Genomic DNA, 6,129 nt, shown 5'->3' on the forward strand with positions numbered 1-6,129 from the left:
TTCAGGAGGTGGCTCACATATTGAAAACCAGTGGATACTCCGAACCCAAATCGATGGAAGTCCATCCACTAACAGGATAGTGTAAAACCCTAATAACAGACATCTCAAAAGAGATAGCTCAAGATGCAGATGTATGCATCATATAATTATGTCATATAAATCATGCAGTCACATAATACATGCATACTCAGTCAAGATATCTCGAACAGTACTTTCGTACCTCAAATACTAGGCAAGCTCTACCAGCTCTAGGTCCACGTCTATAGTCCTCACTATAATGACAAATGATACTAATATCATTAAAGTGCTCTAAAAGCTTTAATTAAGCTATTGCATACTCCTAAATATTTTTAGGAAGCAAAAGCTTTACCTGCGTCCGTCGTTAGCCCGTTGCTGTCACTTGCCTCAAAACTAGGCCACAGCTCCGCTACGACGCCTGGATCGCTATGCCACTTCCGGATTCCCAATGGGACGCCTAGAATGCCCTATATCTAAGCTGGAAGACCAAGGAATTGAGAGAAGAGAGGTGATTGGTGCGTCTGAAAGTGAATCTCAGCACCCCTATTTATAGACGGAATTTAAATCTCAAAATCCGTAAATTCTCAAATTAAATATTTTCAACTCGAAAATTAAATCTATACTTTTCATAAATTATCCAATTGATATTTTTCCACATGAAAAATTTAAATCTCAATTCCATAATGAATAACGTAATCTTTTAGGGCCTTACATTTCCTCAAAAAGTAAAGCAAAACTTTGTATTTATAAAAAAATTCTAGAAGGTATCCGTAGATGAGGAGATTTTTTTTTTGATTTGAGTCCAAGTCTATCTCTAAGATTCTTTTCACATTTAATTTAAAGATATGAAAATATATTTATAATGATTTGGTAGATTTTATTTAATATCAAATTAGTTTCCTCTTTTCTCTATCTCCTTCAACTTCGTATTCATCTCATAGACCCCAATCCTTTCGTCCATTACGCCAAGTACCTTGACTAAGATGGTGTTTGACTAAGCTTATTAAAAATAGCTTATAAACTCCTAAAGCTTATAAATTATTTTAGAAGCTTATAAGTTGTCAGGTCTTATTTTAAAAATAAGTTGTTAAAGTATTTGAATTAACTTATTTTAAACAACTTAAAGATGTTGATGTGTTTGGTATTATATGATCGTTTTATTGTCGAAATTACCAAAAAAAATAAAATAATATTAAACCGTGCAATGTATGCCTCGGCCGAAGCCCCACCAGCAGGACCACCCCAAGGTCTTGCTGGTCCTTTCTGGACCAGCCATGGCTCAAACCATGCAATGTATGCCTCGGCCGTAAGCTGTTCTTCCTCGAGCCCTGCTGCGCCGATGGGTGGTTCATCCATCCAGCCGACCAGCTCCTCACCTAGCCATCACCAGCCCAAGCCACCTTGAACCCTGACCGTAAGGGACCTAACCCAGCCACCGAACAAGGATCAGCAGCTACGAACCATCCCTTGGGCATAAATAAACAAAAACCGAGCCAAGAAGCATAACACATGAGTGATGATGCATGAATCATGAAAACTTGAAGTTCTTAGCCACAAACAAATGAAACCAGCAGAATTTCTTCACAAAATAGAGCATATATGATTTAAGTGGGTGAGTAAATGGGAATAAAACATGCCTTTCTTCAATAAAATCGAATACGGGTGCGTTGCTCGTGACGTGATGACCAGAATGCCCAAACTCTTGATTTTTTCTTCAAATTTCGTGGGTTGTGTGCTTGTGTGGGTGAGGCGGCTGCCAAAACTTCTTCTTGCTCTCCAAGTTAACGTGAATGAAGTGATGGAGGAAATGAAATCTAATTCTAGGTATTTGTTTGTGTGTGTAGTGGGTTTTGGGCTTTTTAATTAATTAAATTAGTTAAAAGGCTTAAAAATCACTAGCCCAACACTCAACAACTTAAATACTACATTTTGACATTAAAAATCTCCCAATTTTCGTAATTCATAAAGACCCAAATTTAAAAGTACCCTAAAAGCCTTTAAAATGGCCTACTAAGGTGAAAAATGGGTTTTGAGTTATATATATACATATATATATATATATATAACCCAGAATTTCCTATAAATTAAGTCTCAAAATAATTATTTTGGACTCTTGAAAACCTTAGACATAAATTTCGATAAAAAGTTTTACCTCGTTCGTCCACAGTCCCGTCTACGCGCTCGTAAAATGAATTTTCCTTAAAAATTCATATCCCTAAAAATACCTCGTTCTAGGCATTACATCTAGACCTCTTTTGATTTTTTTTCTCATAAAACCTTTACTCACACCAAAAATCTCTGATCTAAGTATCTTGAAATCATTTTCTCATCAAACTCTTCCATGTAAACATCATTAACGACTCATGCTTCATCGAACTATCTCATGGAAACACATGCTTTTTCAAAACTCTTAAAAATCTAAACATATATCAACATATACAATGTAACACATATATTTTTATCAAAATACATAATATCTTGAATAGTGGTTTCAAAAGCATTTAAAACATGCCTTTTCTCTTTGGTAGGGAGTAATCGGTACCTCAAGATATCGATCGAGCCTTGTCACGAACAGATCATCGAATGATTTCTTCTTCAAAACTTCACAGGTGCATCTTTTGAAGATTGAGAGAGAAGAAGATGAGAGTTGGCGGTTAAGGGAGGAGAAAATTCTTTCATTCAATGCCAACTAATGTTAGTATCTAATGGGCCAAAAGCTGACCCATTCAATAAAAAAAATAATGACTTTTAAATTTCTCCCTCAATTAATTTATAACATGTCTATCAAGCCCAAATTAAAGAATTTGCACCAAGAACACTTTTCACTTAAAACTTAAATAACATACATAACTTTTTAACCAAAATCTGCATAATGGAATTTTAACTCTTTTAAAATCCCTAAGCCTCGTTCGTAGGCTAGTATCGATTCATTCGTCACCGAGATTAAACCCATACCTGAAATTCATTAAATTAAATTGCAATCATTAAACATCTGGAAAATTACGTAATATTAAATCATTTAACACAACATTTAAACATATATTTTAACATCTAAAAAAACTCAACTTTGAAACACAAAATCTCAGGTAATTTACATAGCACGAAATATTTTAAACATAAGTTTTAAATCATTAATATATCACAAAAAATATTTAATTAAACATAATTTTTAATTCATAATAAAATAAATTCATTTAAAATTCATTAAAAATCCCTTTAATACTCGTGAATGGATTTAATAAATTTTGGGCGTTACAATGGTTGTCAGAACAAAAGACAAAACAACAAATATATATTTGAATGGCTATTTTGAAGATCATGACCGTTGAAATCCAAAGCTATAAATAACAGAAGAAGATCAATTGAGAAATAATAGAAGCGCATACAAGCTACACTCTCGTATTCTCAAAATATATTCTATCAGTCAAGCAAAAAGTTTCAAATAACCGTTGAAGCAACTGATCAAACACATGTCTCAAGTCATATTCAATCAAGTATAAGATCATATTGTACTAATTCTATCGAGTTGTAAACTCATTATCATAGATCATTTGAGTGTTTTGTCAAACACTGTTGCTATAAAAGAGTTCAGTCGAGGGTTGTAACTTTGGAATTAAGTCGAGGAGTTCTGAGATAAGTAGTGATAAATCATAGTCTTGGACCAGGTTTTTTCAAGCCATTGTAATACTCAAAGTCTTCTAGAGTGAATATTTCCGAGGTGAAAGAATGTGTGACATAGGAACTTTCAGTCTTTGAACTTCCATAAACATTTTCAGTCGAGCACCTTATTTTGTTGGTCTAAGACATTTTATAATTGTTTAATCTATTACTTGGCCTCTTTCCGCACATACATTTGTTGGTCAATTAACATCGACACTCGAAAAACACAAGAGTCCAATTTCCAACTCAACTTAACTCACAACTGGAGTAGCAACCAATCAAGGATCCTGTCGAAGTCCAAAACAAGTATATTCCATCTCTACAAGTGGTATCAGAGCGAGGCTTCTTTCTTGTTTCTGAACATATTCAAATGGCTGCATTTGGAGAAATTGCTAAGAGATTTTGGTACAACACACTGGAAACAAATGAGTTGATCAATCTTGAAGATGGTGAAGATATATCATGAAGATCACTCTAAGAGTAGAACAGAAAAAGAAGAACTAAAACCTAGTACTGAAGCTTCCAATGCTGCTATATGATAGCAGTTACCAGAAGATTTCAAGAAATGATTTTGCCCAAAGATGGAATTATCATGACAAGAATTTTCCAACACCAAACAGAGGGAAATTGTTGGAAAATTAATAGTTTTGGCGATGAAAAACGATATAGGAAAAAATCATCAGGCGTTTGAATTTGTCCATGACTGAACTGTCATGCCTTGGGCCCAGGTCCGCACCTACGCGATTTCACAATAGGCCCCTATATCAGCTACTTCATATTCGTCCTTGATTTACGAATATGATTAACCCAAGTTGTTATAAAAGTCCATTGTAGCCCATTATAAACTCATTTTAACTCTTTCATTTTCTCATTTGGGACAGGGGTATCACAATCACCCCTCCTTCAGAATGCGATGTCCTCGTTGCGACCTGACCCCTCAATCCTCTAGCACCAAAAATCTAAAGGTGGCTCCTATAGGTTCAAAAGTTGGCTCCTATCATGTAGCACTTTGCCCCACGGATTCAAGAGCTGGCACTCACGCACGTAGTACTTTTCCCCGCAGAGCTTATTTCTCGGGTTTCTTGCTGGTGACTGTCTGTGATACAATTCATAATGCCCCGACTGCACAATGGGCCCTTATAGCAACAACTTCGTATTCGTCTCGCTTTATGAAAATTATTAACCAAAGTTGCTATAGAAGTTCATTTTAGCCCATTATAAACTCATTTTAAATATTTTATTTTCCCATGTAGGACAGGGGTATCGCATGAACAGTAACTACTCAACTGGATGATTCAACTACAACTAGCTAACTAGTCCACAAGCTAAACTGCATGAAAGGATGACTGGACTAGTCAAGCTATTCAGTCAAGCGGAGCAAGACTGGACAAATTGAAGAAGACTGATTTAAGCTCAAATGAAATTGGCGTGGTACATTCAATCGACTAATTTACCAAAAGGCTAGACAAGAATTTATGAAAGCATCCTGTTCAATGGATCAGGAATCCAGATGCCACAAGAATAGAATACAGATGTTAGAAGCTAAAATACAAAGAAATGACGATATATTTGAACATTTATTTTTTAGATCATGACCATTGCAATACAAAACTATAAATAGCAGAAGAAGATCAGTTGAGAAATAATAGAAGCGCATACGAGCTACACTCTCGTATTCTCAATGTATTCAATCAGTCAACCTAAAATCTTCAAAGAACCATTGAAGAAATTGAACATGCACACACCACAAGTCATATTTGATCAAGTATAGGATCATAATGTACTACGTCTATCAAGTTTTAAACTCATTATCTTTGATCAATTGAGTGTTCTGTCAACACTGTTGTTGTAAAAGAGTTCAGTCGAGGATGCAACTTTTGAATTAAGTCTAGGAGTTCTGAGATAGGCAGTGATAAATCCTAGTCTTGGATCGGGGTGTTGCAAGCCATTATAATACTCAAAGTCTTCTAGAGTGAATCCTTTCGATGTGGAAGAAGGGGTGATGCAGGAGCTTTCAGTCTCCAAACATCCATAAAAAATTTCAGTGTTCTTTAAATTTTAGTCGAGCACCTTATTTCTGTTTATCTAAGACATTTGATAATTGTTTAATCTGTTAGTTGACCTTTAAATATTTAAACATGATTAAGAAACCCTTATTTGAGGAAAATAAGTATTAAAATAGGTTTCCGACGTTCATAAATGACTCGAAGGGTATCTAGGGTCTGAGCAGTTCGGAAGCTCCGAACTAGAGCATGTAAAGTCCAGAATATTTGTTCAAATGACAATGAAGTGTTCGGAAGCACAGAGCAGCTTGGAAGCTCTGAACTCGAGATCGAAACATCCGAACTCTCCCAGATATACAGGGTATGGGTTTTTGATTGGTGATTTGACTCGAGTGAGTTCGGAATCTCGGAACCCAAGTTTGGGAGGTCCAAACGCTGCAAACACGAT

The sequence above is a fragment of the Henckelia pumila genome, chromosome 2 (genome assembly GCF_033568475.1).
Source record: "Henckelia pumila isolate YLH828 chromosome 2, ASM3356847v2, whole genome shotgun sequence".
Taxonomy (NCBI): Eukaryota; Viridiplantae; Streptophyta; class Magnoliopsida; order Lamiales; family Gesneriaceae; genus Henckelia; species Henckelia pumila.